General features: G+C 44.0%; 1 long non-coding RNA gene across 1 annotated transcript; it reads left to right on the forward strand.

Annotated features, from left to right (window-relative positions):
- Nucleotides 1-12,417: 12,417 nt before the first annotated feature.
- Nucleotides 12,418-13,772, forward strand: LOC116978730. The gene is made up of 2 exons (XR_004413525.1): nt 12,418-12,454; nt 13,686-13,772. It is a non-coding gene; the product is annotated as an uncharacterized LOC116978730 (long non-coding RNA).
- Nucleotides 13,773-15,808: the final 2,036 nt, after the last annotated feature.

Raw genomic sequence — 15,808 nt, forward strand, 5'->3', positions numbered from 1 at the left:
TGCACATGATCCATAATCCCTCCAATCTCTCCATATTCACATGCCTATCTAAAAGTCTCATATCAGTCTAAAATCATAAGGTCATAAGTGATAGGAGTAGAATTAGGCCATTCAGTCCATCAAGTCTACTCCGCCATTCAATAACGGCTGATCTATCTCTCCCTCCTAACCCCATTCTACTGCTTTCTCCACATATCCTCTGACACCTCACAAATCTCCTATCTCACTAGCATATCTGCCTCTACCACCACCCCAGGCAGCTCAGTCCAGGCACCCACTACCCTGGGTAAAAATACTTGCCCTGCACATCTCCTTTAAACTTTGGCCCTCTCACCTTAAAGCTCTGCCCTCTGGTGTTGGACACCCTGGGAAAAAGGTTCTGCCTGTCTACCCTATCTATGGCCTTCATCAATTTATATCAGGTCTCCCTTTAGCCTCTGTGCTCCAAAGAAAACAATCTATGTTTGTCCAACCTCTGCCTGTAACTAATACTCTCTAGTCCAGGAAGCGTCCTGTAAACATCTTCTGCACCCTCTCCAAAGACTCCATCCATGCCCGCTGCCGTCGTGCAGACCATGGTGAGGTTCTCAGCCCTGTCTATTGTTTGGGTGGCCTGGACATCCCTCAGCTGGGAACATTTGCCAAAGGTGCCCACATGATTCACCTGTGCACCCGCCAGTTACAGAGGGGGTGGCAGATGTACATTGCCTGCCAGCTAATGGAAGGAGACGAGGATGGAACGTATCACACAGCTGAAAGCGTCACCACCATTTCTTGAGCAGATCGCCTTGAAGCGCAGTGTGAGAGGTGGATGGAGTGAAGGTGAGACAATCCTCCAATAGGTCAGCACAGGAAAGGACCCTTTGTCCTCCACCAATTGTTATTTTAGTGTTAACTGAGACTTCAAAATTATGGCATTTCCACCTAAACACCTTCCTTTTTCTTAGCTCCTGGATTTCAAGCCAAACTCTGTGTTACATCAGTATTCCTTCCCAGTTTGCAAAATCCACTTTCTATCCTTGATGGTGACCTTGTACAGGATCTCCGTCTTGGCACTTAGTGAAGTCAGTAAGCACAAAGATCCATGAGCGATGTGATGAGGCAGCTACTGTGACATCAAAGCTGTGACGAACAAAGCAGATTGTGGAAGGAGACTCGTTAAATGGCTGAGCTATCTGCAGATTCTCTCTAGAAGGTGACCAGCTAGTAATTGTCTCTAGATACAAGAGGAACAATTCTGACAAGGAAAAAACTTACGGCAATCACCTTCCCTGAACACATGGTAGGAAATCGCAAAATGTGGGTGATTTAGAATCACAAAGCTGTACAGGCCAGGAAAGGACACAAAGTGCTGGAGTAACTCAGCAGCTCAGGCAGCATCTCTGGTCAACATGGATAAGTGGCATTTTCGGTCAAGACCTTTCTTCAGACTGTTCATGCAGGTTGGCACATTGGCCTTGTCCTATTTCACAGCATTTGGCCCATATCCCTCTCAACCTTTCTATCCATATCTGTTCAAACGTCTTTCAAAAGTCGGAATTGTATCTGCTTCCATACCTTCCTCAGGTAGCTCATTCCAGATACAAACTACCCTCCACGTGAAAACGTTGGCCCTGAGGTCCCTCTTAAAACTCTCCCCTCTCACCTTAAGCCTGTGCCCTCTAGTTTTAGAATCCTCTACCCTGGGAAAAAGACTGTGAACATTCAGTTCATCATAACGTTATAAGTGATTGGAGTAGAATTGGGCCATTCGGTCCATCAAGTCTACTCCGCCATTCAATCATGGCTGATCTATCTCTCCCTCCTAACCCTATTCCCTTGCTTTCTCCCTATAACCTCTGACACCCGTACTAATCAAAAGTCCATCTATCCCTGCCTTACAAATATCCACTGACTTGGCCTCCACAGACATCCATACCCCTCATGATATTGTACACCTCATTGAAGTCACCCCTCAGTCCCCTACACTCCAAAAAAGGCTCAGCCTATCCAACCTCTCCCAATAACTCAAGCCCACAAGCCCAGGTAACATCCTGGTGAATCTCTTCTGCATTCTTTCCAGCATAATGACATCAATTCAAAGTTGAGTGACCAGAACTGCACATAGTACTCCCAGTGATATGATAAGTTTTAATCTAGAATGTGAGAGGGAGAAGGGTAAATCGGAGGTGTCGGTATTACAGTTGAACAAAGGGGAATATAGAGCCATGAGGGAGGAGCTGGCCAATGTTGACTGGAAAGATATCCTAGCAGGGATGACAGTGGAACAACAATGGCAGGTATTTCTGGGAATAATACAGGTGCAGGATCGGTTCATTCCAAAGAGGAAGAGAGATTTTAAGGGGAGTAAGGGGCGACCATGGCTGACAAGGGACGTCAGGGAGAGAATAAAAATTAAAGAAGAAATATAACATAGCAAAGATATGAGCGGGAAGCCAGAGGATTGGGTAACTTTTAAAGAGCAACAGAAGGTAACTACAAAGGCAATATGGGGAGAAAAGATGAGGTACGAAGGTAAGCTAGCCAAGAATATAAAGGAGGATAGTAAAAGCTTCTTTAGGTATGTGAAGAGGAAAAAAATAGTTAAGGCCAAAGTTGGACCCTTGAAGACTGAAAAGGGTGAATTTATTATGGGGAACAAGGAAATGGCAGATGAGTTGAACAGGTACTTTGGATCTGTCTTCACTGACACAAATAATCTTCCTGATGTTCTAGTGACCAGAGGATCTGGGGTGGCAGAGGAACTGAAGGAGATTCACATTGGGCAGGAAATGGTGTTGGGTAGACTGATGGACTGAAGGCTGATAAATCCCCAGGGACTGATGGTCTGCATCCCAGGGAACTTAAGGAAGTGGCTCTAGAAATCGTGGACGCATTGATGATAATTTTCCGATGTTCAATAGATTCTGGATCAGTTCCTGTGGATTGGAGGGTAGCTAATGTTGTCCCATTCTTTAAGAAGGGGGGCAGAGAGAAAACGGAATTATAGACCAATTAGCCTGACATCGGTTGTGGGAAAGATGCTGGAGTCAATAATAAAAGATGAAATAGTGCCACATTTAGATAGCAGTAACGGGATTGGTCCGAGTCAGCATGGATTTACGAAGGGGAAATCATGCTTGACTAATCTTCTGGAATTTTTTGAGGATGTAACCAGGATAATGGACAAGGGTGAGCCAGTGGATGTAGTATGCCTGGACTTTCAGAAAGCATTTGATATGATCCCAAATAGGAGATTAGTGGGCAAAATTAGAGCACATGTTGTCGGGGATAAGGTGCTGACATGGATAGAAAATTGGTTGGCAGACAGGAAACAAAGGGTAAGAATTAACGGGTCCCTTTCAGAATGGCAGGCAGAGACTAGTGGGGTACCGCAAGGCACGGTGCTGGGACTTCAGCTATTTACAATATATACTAGACAAAATGGGACCCATTGGGTCCCAGCATCACACGGGAGGGCTGGTCCCCCAACGCAATATTCCACCTCTCCACCAATTCCAATATTGGTGGCCAGTGGGGGTGGGGGGTGCTTCTGAAGCGCTAGTATGGGTGTTGTGGGCTGAAGGGACTGGTTTCCAGAGGGCTAGTATGGATATTGTGGGCCGAATGGATTATTGGGCTGGCGACTCAGTCACTCAAGCCTGTTGTGCTGGCAGCTCACTCACTCACGGCTGGTGGGCTGACAGTTGACTCATGGCTATTCCTTGAAATTCCATAAGCAGGGTGCAAGGCCTCCAAATTCAAGTGCAGTTTCATACCATTTCAAGCAGGGTGCAAGACCACTAACGATAGCGAGTCGTGACCTCTTCCTCCTCCATCTTGCAGAGACTGAGCCACACCCACACTTCTGGGTTTTATAGTCCCTCCCCCCCTCCCACCAGAAGGGGCGTGACCTTCATGGCGTGATTGATAGGAGAGAGAATCTCAACATTTTTTAAACACTAATAACTCTTTTATTTTTCATCGATGGGAAAAATCCTCTTGTCCTGCGCAGCGGAGGGGGACTGAGTAAGATGGACAAAAATCACAGCCGTAAGTGGCAGCGTTTTTTCTAAAATCAATATACAGAACAACAGGAAGTGGTCAAGATCAGACTTTTAGTAATATAGATTAATGATTTGGATGAAGGGATTAAAAGTAACATTAGCAAATTTGCAGATGACACAAAGCTGGGAGGCAGTGTGAACTGTGAGAAGGATGCTATGAGGATGCAGGGTGACTTAGACAGGTTGGGTGAGTGGGCAGATGCATGGCAGATACAGTTTAAATGCAAGGTTATCCACTTTGGTGGCAAAAACAGGAAGGCAGATTATTATCTAAATGGTGTCAAGTTGTGAAAAGGGAAAGTACAACAGGATCTGGGGGTCCTTGTTCATCAGTCAATGAAAGTAACCATGCAGGTAAAGCAGGCAGTGAAGAAAGCGAATGGCATGTTGGCCTTCATAACTAAAGGAGTTGAGTATAGGAGCAAAGAGGTTCTTCTGCAGTTGTATAGAGCCCTAGTGAGACCACACCTTGAGTATTGTGTGCAGTTTTGGTCTCCAAACTTGAGGAAGGACATTCTTGTTATTGAGGGAGTGCAGCGTAAGTTCACGAGGTTAATTCCCAGGATGGCGGGACTGTCATATCGTGGTAGGTAGGAGCGGCTGAGCTTGTATACTCTGGAATTCAGAAGGATGAGAGGATATCTTATTGAAACATATAAGAGTATTAAGGGTTTGGACACGCTAGAGGCAGGAAACATGTTCACAATGTTGGGGGAGACCAGAACCAGGGGCCATAGTTTAAGAATAAGTGGTAAGCCATTTAGAATGGAGATGAGGAAAAACTTTTTCACACAGAGAGTTGTGAGTGTGTGGAATTCTCTGCCTCAGAGGGCAGTGGAGGCTAGTTCTCTGGATGCTTTCAAAAGAGAGTTAGATAGAGCTCTTAGAGATAGCGGAGTTAAGGGATATGGAGAGAAGGCAGGAACGGGGTACTGATTGTGGATGATCAGCCATGATCACATTACATGGCGGTGTTGGCTTGAAGGGCTGAATGGCCTACTCCTGGTACCTATTGTCTATTGTTTATTGTCCATAAGTGTGGTCTCACCAACAACTTGTACACCTTCATCATGATGTCCCAACATTTGTATTCAACACCCTTCCCAATGAAGGCAAGCGTGCCAAACACCTTCTTCACCACCCTGTCTACCTGACTTGCCACTCTCAGGGAACCATGTATCTACAATCATGCTTCTATAACACTCTCTCAGGGGCTATCATTTACTGTGCAAATTCTGCCCCGTTTTGACCTACCAAAGTGCGACACCTCATACTTTAGGCAAGTACGTTCCTGCAGTCTAGCGTTAAATGCTATGTTTAAATGAGCGACCTAAATGAAGATCAAATATGTAAGAAATCTCCAAGATTAACAAAAGAAAGTGAGGTAAATCAGGAGGCAATTATCAGACAATGCTAAACTCTGCACCGTAAAGCAGGGTGACAAGAAATTATTCACCTTCCAACAATAGGTGCAGAATCGATATCTGAAATTCTGTTTTTCTTTTGCAGTAAGTTAGTTTCAAATGTTCTCATGAATTAAATATGCCTTTTGACCATTAAGCTTTCTTACTGCAATACTGATCACTCAGCAAAAAGTATATCAAACGTTTAATAACATGGTAAACTTTATAGAAAATATTTGAGATTCAGTTTAATTCTTTTCCCTGTTGTTCCATTTGAACCAGAGTCTAATTGGAGGTCTAACGCCAATCAAGCACATCACAGTGTGGATGGAGACCTAACGGTAGCCGCCATTAGTCCACGACTGTCTCAACATCAGGAACTAACCAGGAGCAAACACAAAGGGATTGGCCACGCAGCATCAGTGAGAGGCTGGTCTAGGACTCAGTGCTCCATCTAACACAGTTAACAAGAGACCTAAATGCGGAGAATATTTCATTTATTCCATAAGGTCAATAAAGAAAATAATACTTTGAGTATTTTAACTTTAATCAAAGACAGTGATCAAGTATTTAATCAGAAACTCTGAGCTCTGACGTTAAGCAGTGACATTGAGACTGGAGAGTTTCACAAGGGATCTTGTGTTATCTCATGACATTTTCAGGATAATATAACAAGGTGCCTCAGTAACCACACATTCAGCTGTGCTCTCCGCTGATGACCGTGAGACAGACAAGTAGCCGCTCATCACTCATCAATACATTCCGTTTCAGAGGAAAATCAAACGTACGTTCTCATTCTCATTTAGGCGCATCTATGTGATTAAACGCTGAAGCAATTAAGGACAATCTAAGTCCTGCAGGAGATCTACCATCAATAAATAGCCAACTTCCTGCAAGAGGCCATCATCTCATCAAGCCATCAGTTGATGGCAATCCCCTTCAAACAACAATCGCACGTGAATCAATGGCAAGTCCAGCTTCACAAGTGTCCATGAATATCTGCACAGTGCAGCAAAGGCTGGGCCCAGACTCAAACGTGAATCATCTGAAAAATACACCACTACCTTTCAGTAGCAAACCTTCTAAAAATGGAGCTTGAACATTGATCAGCACAATCCCAATGAAATGGCGAGGGAGTTTTCTCCCCAGAAAGAAAGCACTCCGCCAGTTGATAAAAATCCCAATGCAATGGGGTACGGGATATGGAACGAACGCCATGGCAGCCTTGGAACTGGTCAAAGTGGACAACAAAGTCCAGATACAAATACACCTACTGCCCCTTCTCAAACGGCAGAGACAGATGGTGTTGTGGCATCAGAATTTCAAAGTGTGAGTGGCATTAAATACGTTGTACACTCAATAACGCCAACAGGCTCCTTGTCTGGTGTCATAATTGGACAGGATCCAGCCACAGGCAAGTTCTTTGAGGTACAATCCAAAGTGGATCCTCCCAGTTCGACAGACAGTGATGATTCTAGTTTGTCAGAAAGTGATAGTTATTTCAGTGCTTTTGATGTCGATTTGAATACCAGCCGCAGTCTCATTTTGACAGATGGTCAGATGTCGCCTGGGCAACATTCTAGTGCGGAAAGAGTCGAAATAATTACCTCTGGTAGAATTTTGAAATATCAAAATTTAATTTTGGGGATTAATAGGGCTGAAGCTGACATGGCATGGCGTCATATAGTCAATGAGAACACTGACACAATGCAGAGCAGCGCTGCCTTATCTATGGATCCTTCTGGAACAATTCAGGATTCTGTTATTGGTGATCCAATTTCATCAATTACTGAAGGTAATTTACAAACGCCCAATGTAACAGTTATTCCATCACATGACTTCCCACAAGACACAGCACCATATGAAATTGTCAACATCACTCTCAATGAGACAATTGCTCATTCGACAGTTTCTGAAACAGAAGATGCATTATCGCCACCAATCATTGATTATGACGCTTATTTAATAATTCCCAGATCTTTAATTGCAAAAGGTCAGAATGTATCTAGACAACAATTACTGAAGGGAAAGATTAACCTAGCTAAACATTATAAGCCATTCAGTCCTCATGCAAGCCCACCAACGGGGTTCAACTCCACAGACGATAGTAAAATCCCGAGCAGTGTAAGTTTCAGCCAACGTCAACGGGAAAGCAGGAACAGCCCCAAAGGAGCAGCAACTAAAATAATGACTATTAACTCTGATAATTCTAATGCAAGAGCAAATGAAATATTGAACCATATCTCTTCTGTAGGCTATCCATACTCACCCAGTGACTATTCGTATGCACCAAGACATGATTCAGCAGCTCTCGGATCAGAAAAATATCCCTCAGTCAGTTCCAGTTCATCAGAAGATGAGTCACCAATAGGTACTGACAGGCCAACCGATTACCCACTAGAACACAGGGCCAGTAGCGATGAGAGATCAAATCTATCACCAGTCAGTTCATATCTCAAACTGGTAAAATACCATTTTTCCACTGATTCTTATTCTGATCTATCAAAGCAGAGAGTGGTTTCGAGTCACATAAGCAAGAAGGCTCATAAAAGGGAACATAAACAATACAAGCAGAAGCCAGTCACCACCCACCCAAAACTGATTAGACGCCAAGTGCCTCCAAATGGAGTAGCTTCGCCCCAGAGGGAACCATCTGCACACAAAACCCCTTCACCCCAGAAAGAACTGTCAGCACACAAAATCCATTCACCATGGAATGAATCCTCTCCACAAGTCTCTTCAACACAGAGAGAAATCTCACCAAAAGAATCCACTTCATCGCAGAGTGATCACATGGGGAGTCCACTGATGGCCAGTGATGATTCAAGTCCAGAAGAAGGTTTGACTGTGAGGAGAAGCCTGCAAGGTTCAAGCAAATATCAATTCTTGTCCAGTTCTTCATCCATTGAAAAATCAATCAGCCGCCAACTGAACCAAATAGGGAGCCAATTGCCAGTCTCGAATGTAGATGATCAAATAGGAGTCACATTGTCCAGTAACAAATTAATAGGACAAGATATACTTGTCAAGAGCCAACACAAAATAAAACCACGCCGGTCAGTAACGAGGGACAGTTCTCTTTCATCAGGGGGCCAGAAGACGGCCAGCAGCAACTCCAGCTCGACGGGGCACACAGCAATAGTCAAAGGCCAAAAGAGATTAGTACAACTTTATAAGTCAGGAAGTAGCATTGAAATAGTCAGACACAAAAAATCTCCAAAACTGCGTTCATTACAAACCACTCCAACAGAACATCTAACCCCACTCGGTAGTCATGTCAAATTATCAAGACTGATGTTAAAAAAGAACTCTTCTATTACTTCAGAATATCTAATGCCAACCGGAGGCCAAACCAGTCCAGTGGGCAGAGGCCAAACCAGTTCAGTGGGCAGAGGCCAAACCAGTCCAATGGGCAGAGGCCAAACCAGTCCAATGGGCAGAGGCCAAACCAGTCCAGTGGGTAGAGGCCAAACCAGTCCAGTGGGCAGAGGCCAAACCAGTTCAGTGGGCAGTGGCCAAACCAGTCCAGTGGGCAGAGGCCAAACCAGTTCAGTGGGCAGTGGCCAAACCAGTCCAGTGGGCAGAGGCCAAACCAGTCCAGTGGGCAGAGGCCAAACCAGTCCAGTGGGCAGAGGCCAAACCAGTCCAGTGGGCAGAGGCCAAACCAGTCCAGTGGGCAGAGGCCAAACCAGTTCAGTGGGCAGTGGCCAAATCAGTCCAGTGGGAAGAGGCCAAACCAGTTCAGTGGGCAGTGGTCAAACCAGTCCAGTGGGCAGAGGCCAAACCAGTCCAGTGGGCAGAGGCAAAATCAGTCCAGTGGGCAGAGGCAAAATCAGTCCAGTGGGCAGAGGCAAAATCAGTCCAGTGGGCAGTGGCCAAACCAGTCCAATGGGCAGAGGCAAAATCAGTCCAGTGGGCAGTGGCCACCACCCCAGTGGTCAGTAGCCAAACCAGTCCAGTGGTCAGTGGTCAGTGGTCAAACCAATTCAACCTCCATTAGCCAAACAAATCCAGTTATCAGTAGCCAACCCAACCCAGCAGCCATGATGTAACCCCACACCACAGAGAGCCATTGGCAAGCTAGTAGCAATTTCAATCCAATACAGCATGTGCACGTCATAAATCTCCCTATCTAAAAAGAGATTGATTTGTAACCAATAATAATTCTATATCACCATTCTAACTACTAGTCAAAAGCAACTCCAGTCCAATTGTGACCAATTGACTCAGTAACAATTTCAGACCAATGGACATAAAATGTTACCAGTACTCAGACCGTAAGGGCACTGCAACAAGCATGAAACATCAGGCTAGCAGGGAGTTTATTGGCAGCCAATAACAATTCCAATAGAATGGAACATGGTAACAACCCTGGCGCTATGCAGAGTACATTCCCCCTTCACAGTCAACTCCAGCATCACTTGAAACATTAGCCACCAACATTCAATCCCTGTAATGTTGGATTGCTGGTGGCAATTAGTCCCGCAGAACAGAACATAAAACCTCAGTCGGAAAAAGTAGCAATCCAGTCTAATAATGGGCTATATTGTGATCAGCATACCAAATGGTTGTGATGTTCATTAATTAATCTCAATCAATATTTTCTCCTCTGATCATGATGGTCAGTGACCACCAGTGAGTTCAATCAAATGTTGGTCACTCAGTACCAATGCCAACCTCACCGGAAAACTGTGCACTAGTGTGCGATAATGAATTGGGGATATCTGACACCACCACCAGATTAATCAACCGGCTAACAAAGGCAAATGCTTATCCAAAGATGATTGCTCCACTAATTTCTTGTAACAAATGGCAATTTAATATTAATTGTAACAGCAGTGAGTTAAAAATTGCATTCTCAGCTTGACATTAAAGAAGATTTTTAATCTTTTCATGATGTCTTCATTGATTGTCAATCTCTTTAGAGTCATACAGGATGGAAACAGGCCCTTTGGCCCAACTTATCCTGACCTAGTTGATTAGTTACCTAATCAACCTAGTCCCACTTGCTTATGCCTGGCCCATATCCATCCTAATCTTTCTATCCAGATACCTGTCTAAGTGTCTTTCACGGTAGCTCGTTCCATGTAGACCCAATCCTCCGTTTACTCTCCTCCCTGCCTCGGCTGTGCCGCATTGACTGTAGGTGTCCGTGCAGAAGAAGCAAATATTAATTGACAAATATACCCCCTCCCCAAAGAGTAAGTTTCCCCTTAAGTTCCTATTAAAACTACCCCCTCTCACCTTAAGCCTGGTAGAGGTAGATATGATAGTGGCATTTAAGAGGCTTTTACATAGACACATGGAAGTGTGAGGAATAAAGGGATATGGATCATGTACATCATGTTTGGCACAAACATTGAGGGCCGAAGGGCCTGTTCCTGTACTGTTCTATATCACAATAAAGTACCATTGAACTAATCTTGCTCCAATCAGTTCGATATGATCCCAATCATATAGTAAAAGTGATTTTAATCCAACCAGACCTCCTTCAAGTGATTCTAGTTTGACAATGACCTTCAATCTGTATAACACAAACTGAAATAACCATCCCAAATCAAAAAGAGCTGTAATCACAGTCAACACTGCCTGAACTCAATCAATCACAGTCTGACATCTCAGTCCAGTGCTGGAGGTTGTGACAAGTTCAGAATAACAGAAGCTCCATGTGACAACTCGCTAGCATCACCTCGAGAAGGATAATTCACAGCTAACATTTATTTGTATTTGAAATATATTTACAATCAACTTATTAATCCTGTTTCTCAATGTGGCATGCAAGTTTTATGTTATATGATATCCTGTAAATATTTACATAAAATATGTACATAAAATATTCTTGTTATTGGTGGATAGACAGCACTGATTCAGAAATGTGTGTGGCTGCGACCTATTTGGACCTGCTAACTAGTTAGTGTATGGGTGCTGAAACAAAGGACCACACAATAGAATGCAAAGTGCTGGAGTAACTCAGCGGGTTAGGCCGCATCTCTACAGAACATGGATCATGTTGAGACCCTGCTTTGTTAAACTGAGTTCTTTTGTCAATCTAAAGTCAACTTGACTCAAACACTTGTAGCTGTTGAAATCAATTCTTTATTCAGCTGAGACTAAGTCTCTTGAACCTTCCAACACAGAGCTGATGCTCTGGGGCGGGTCCAGAGAGGAGTGACTTTGATAGAAACTCATGTCATTTATATAGGTATTAGACATTTGAGATACAGAGGGTATGACAAGCTAGTAACTAATCATCTGAGTCCTTATGGTGATTTACAACATCAAAGGTTCAAAGGTTCAAAGGTTGATTTATTGTCACATACACCTAGATGTAGTGAAATTCCTTTTGCCAATGCAGCACATAAAAAAGAATACAAACATAACAATAATAAATAGCTTTAACATAAAAACATCCCTCCACAATGGTTCCCATTATGGGGGAAGGCACAAAGTCCAGTCCCATGACATCAGTCACATGATCCCCCTTCCCTGGCCTCTTTACAACCTTTGTTTGCCTGTGGTATAACTTTGCTTTTAGAATAATTTATTTCAACACAGCAAACCCCAGTAGGCCCAATTATCAAAGACCACTCCTCATAATATAAGATACATATGTAATACAATGATCACGCAAGTCACACAAGTCATACATGTCATACCAAGAAGAAAGATCTATATTACTAAAAGTCTGATCTTGACCGCTTTTGGCTCGCTGTGGTGCGATTTCTGAGAGAACACCGCCACCTACGGCCGTCATTTTTGGCCACCTCACTTAGAGCCCCCCTCCGCCTTCCGGGAACGAAGGTTTTTCCCATCGATAAAAAATCAGAGAGATATTAATGTTTTTTTTTAAATTGCCATTCTCTCTGCTGCCCCTCCTGGTGGAAGGGGGGAGGGACTATAAAACCCGGAAGTGGTGTGCCTCACTCAGTCTCTGCAAGCTGGAGGAAGCCAGAGGGTCATGTTTCTCTGAGCTGTGAATAACACTGAACACATGTCTACTCAACTGTGAGTGCCCTTAATGTGATTCTAAAATGCTTGCAAAAAGTGTCTAATGGTTCTAAAATGCTTGCGAAAAGTGTCTCTATTGGTCCTAAAATGTTTGCAAAAAGTGTATTTTTTGTTTCTAAAATGCTTGCAAAAGTGTCTATTGGTTCTAAAAAGCTTACAAAAAGTGTCTATTGGTTCTAAAAGGCTTGCAAAAAGTCTCTATTGGTTCTAAAATGCTTGCAAACAGTCTCTCTATTGGTTCTAAAATGCAAAACGTGTCTCTATTGGTTCTAACATGCTTGCAAAAAGTGTCCCTATTGGTTCTAACATGTTTGCAAAAAGTGTCTCCATTGGTTCTAACATGCTTGCAAAAAGTGTCTCCATTGGTTCTAACATGCTTGCAAAAAGTGTCTCTATTGGTTCTAAAATGCTTGCAAAAAGAGTGTCTATTGGTTCTAAAATTGTTGCAAAAAGTGTCTATTGATTCTAAAATGGTTGCAAAAAGTATCTATTAGTTCTAAAATGCTTGCAAAATGTTTCTCTATTGGTTCTAAAATGGTTGCAAAAAGTGTCTCTATTGGTTCTAACATGGTTGCAAAAAGTCTCTTTATTGGTTTAAAATGGTTTCTAAAAGTCTCTTGGTTCTAAAATGGTGCAAAAAGTCTCTCTATTGGTTCTAAAATGCTTACAAAAAGTGTCTTTGGTTCTAAAATGGTTGCAAAAAGTGTCTCTATTGATTCTAAAATGGTTGCAAAAAGTGTCTAAAAGGTGTGTGTGCGTTCGTCTGTCTGTGTGTGCGTGTGGGTGAGTGTCTGTGGGTGAGTGTTTGTGTATGTGTGTGTGTATGTGTGTGTGTGTATGTGTATGTGTGTGAGTGTTTGACTGTGTCTCTATGTATGAGTGTGTCTGTGTGTGTCTGCGTGAATGTCTGTGTGAGTGTGAGGGTGTGTACGTGTTTGTGAATGTCTGTGTATTTCTGTGTGAGTGTGTCTTTGTGTGTGTGTGTCTGTCTGTGCGTGTCTGTCTGCATGTGTGTGAGTGAGTGTGTGTACTCTGCTTGAAATGCTGTGAAATTGGCTTGGAGTGCTGTGAGGTCGGGCTTGCTGTCCGCACTCTGCTAGGAGTGCTGTGAGGTTGGACTTGCGTCCTGCACTCCATGATGACTTTTGAGGTAAATTCTCAGATTTTCTTTGTTAAAATTTGACCGCTTAATCTCTCTATATTAAAATTGTCTTTTTTTTGTCAAAAGCAAAGTGTTATCTAGAGGCAGTGAGCAGTAGAACACAGCAAGACACAACAAAAAAGAACTTAATAAATCTCATCTTTAACATTTAAATTATTGTTAAGTCATTCACATTTTAAACTTTAATAAATCCCTTTTCCACTTGCCATGCCTGTGTGCTCTTCACACAATAGTAACCTAATAGGCAGGAATGGTTGCGCTGTCGGAGAGCCATTAAGAGTGCATGGGGGGGAGGTTGAGGGGAGATGGACTGAATGCGTGTGGGGGAGGGGAATGGCATGGAGCAGAGTGGGGGGTGAAGGGAGGACGGGTGACTGAGTGAACTGCCACCACCAGCCATGAGTGACTGGGCTGCCAGCGCACCAGCCATGAGTAAGTGAAATGCCAGCCCACCAGCTGTAAGTGACTGAAGTGCCAGCCCACCAGCCATGACTCACTGAACTGCAAGTCCAAAAATCCATTCAGTCCACAATGTCCATACTAGCCCTCTGGAAACCAGTCTCTTCAATGCATAACAGCCTGAGTGACTGAGCTACCCGGCCAGAGTGACTGAGGTGCCCGGCCTGAGTGACTGAGCTGCCAGCCCAAGAATCCATTCGGCCCACAATGTCCATACTAGCCCTTTGGAAACCAGTCCCTTTGACCCACAACACACATACTAGCGCTCCAGAAACATAGAAACATAGAAAATAGGAGTAGGCCATTCGGCCCTTTGAGCCTGCACCACCATTCAATATGATCATGGCTGATCATCCAACTTGGTATCCTGTACCTGCCTTCTCTCCATACCCCCTGATCCCTTTAGCCACAAGGGCCACATCTAACTCCCTCTTAAATATAGCCAATGAACTGGCCTCAACTACCTTCTGTGGCAGAGAATTCCAGAGATTCACCTCTCTGTATGAAAATGTTTTTCCTCATCTCGGTCCTAAAAGATTTCCCCCTTATCCTTAAACCGTGACCACTTGTTCTGGACTTCCCCAACATCGGGAATATTCTTCCTGCATCCAGCCTGTCCAACCCCTTAAGAATTTTGTAAGTTTCTATAAGATCCCCCCTCAATCTTCTAAATTGTAGCGAATACAAGCCGAGTCTATCCAGTCTTTCTTCATATGAAAGTCCTGACATCCCAGGAATCAGTCTGGTGAACCTTCTCTGTACTCCCTCTATGGCAAGAATGTCTTTCCTCAGATTAGGAGACCAAAACTGTACGCAATACTCCAGGTGTGGTCTCACCAAGACCCTGTACAACTGCAGTAGAACCTCCCTGCTCCTATACTCAAATCCTTTTGCTATGAATGCTAACATACCATTCGCCTTCTTCACTGCCTGCTGCACCTGCATGCCTATTTTTAATGACTGGTGTACCATGACACCCAGGTCTCGTTGCATCTCCCCCTTTCCTAATCGGCCACCATTCAGGTATTAGTCTACTTTCCTGTTTTTGCCACCAAAGTGGATAACCTCACATTTATCCACATTATACCGCATCTGCCATGCATTTGCCCACTCACCCAGCCTATCCAAGTCACCTAGCATCCTCCACACAGCTAACACTGCCCCCCAGCTTCGTGTCATCCGCAAACTTGGAGATGTTGCATTCAATTCCCTCGCCCAAATCATTAATATATATGGTAAATAGCTGGGGTCCCAGCACTGAGCCTTGCAGTACCCCAATAGTCACTGCCTGCCATTGTGAAAAGGACCCGTTTACTCCTACTCTTTGCTTCCTGTCTGCCAGCCAGTTCTCTATCCACATCAATACTGAACCTCCAATACCGTGTACTTTAAGTTTGTATACTAATCATTTGTGACGTTATTTGAAGATGGACACAAAATGCAGGAGTAACTCAGCGGGACCGGCAGCATCTCTGGAGAGAAGGAATGGGTGACGTTTCGTGTCGAGACTCTTCTTCAGTCTGAAAGAAGGGTCTGGACCCGAAACGTCACCCATTGCTTCTCTCCAGAGATGCTGCCGGTCCCGCTGATTTACTCCAGCATCCAGCATCTTCAATTTTCTTGGCCCCGCTCTGGCAGTAGAAGTGGGGGCAGATCCGGACCGCAACGGTCGTGAACCCCCAATACCGTGTGCTTTAAGTTTGTATACTAATCTCTTATGTGGGACCTTC

This window comes from Amblyraja radiata, chromosome 11 (genome assembly GCF_010909765.2).
Source record: "Amblyraja radiata isolate CabotCenter1 chromosome 11, sAmbRad1.1.pri, whole genome shotgun sequence".
In the NCBI taxonomy this organism is placed as follows: Eukaryota; Metazoa; Chordata; class Chondrichthyes; order Rajiformes; family Rajidae; genus Amblyraja; species Amblyraja radiata.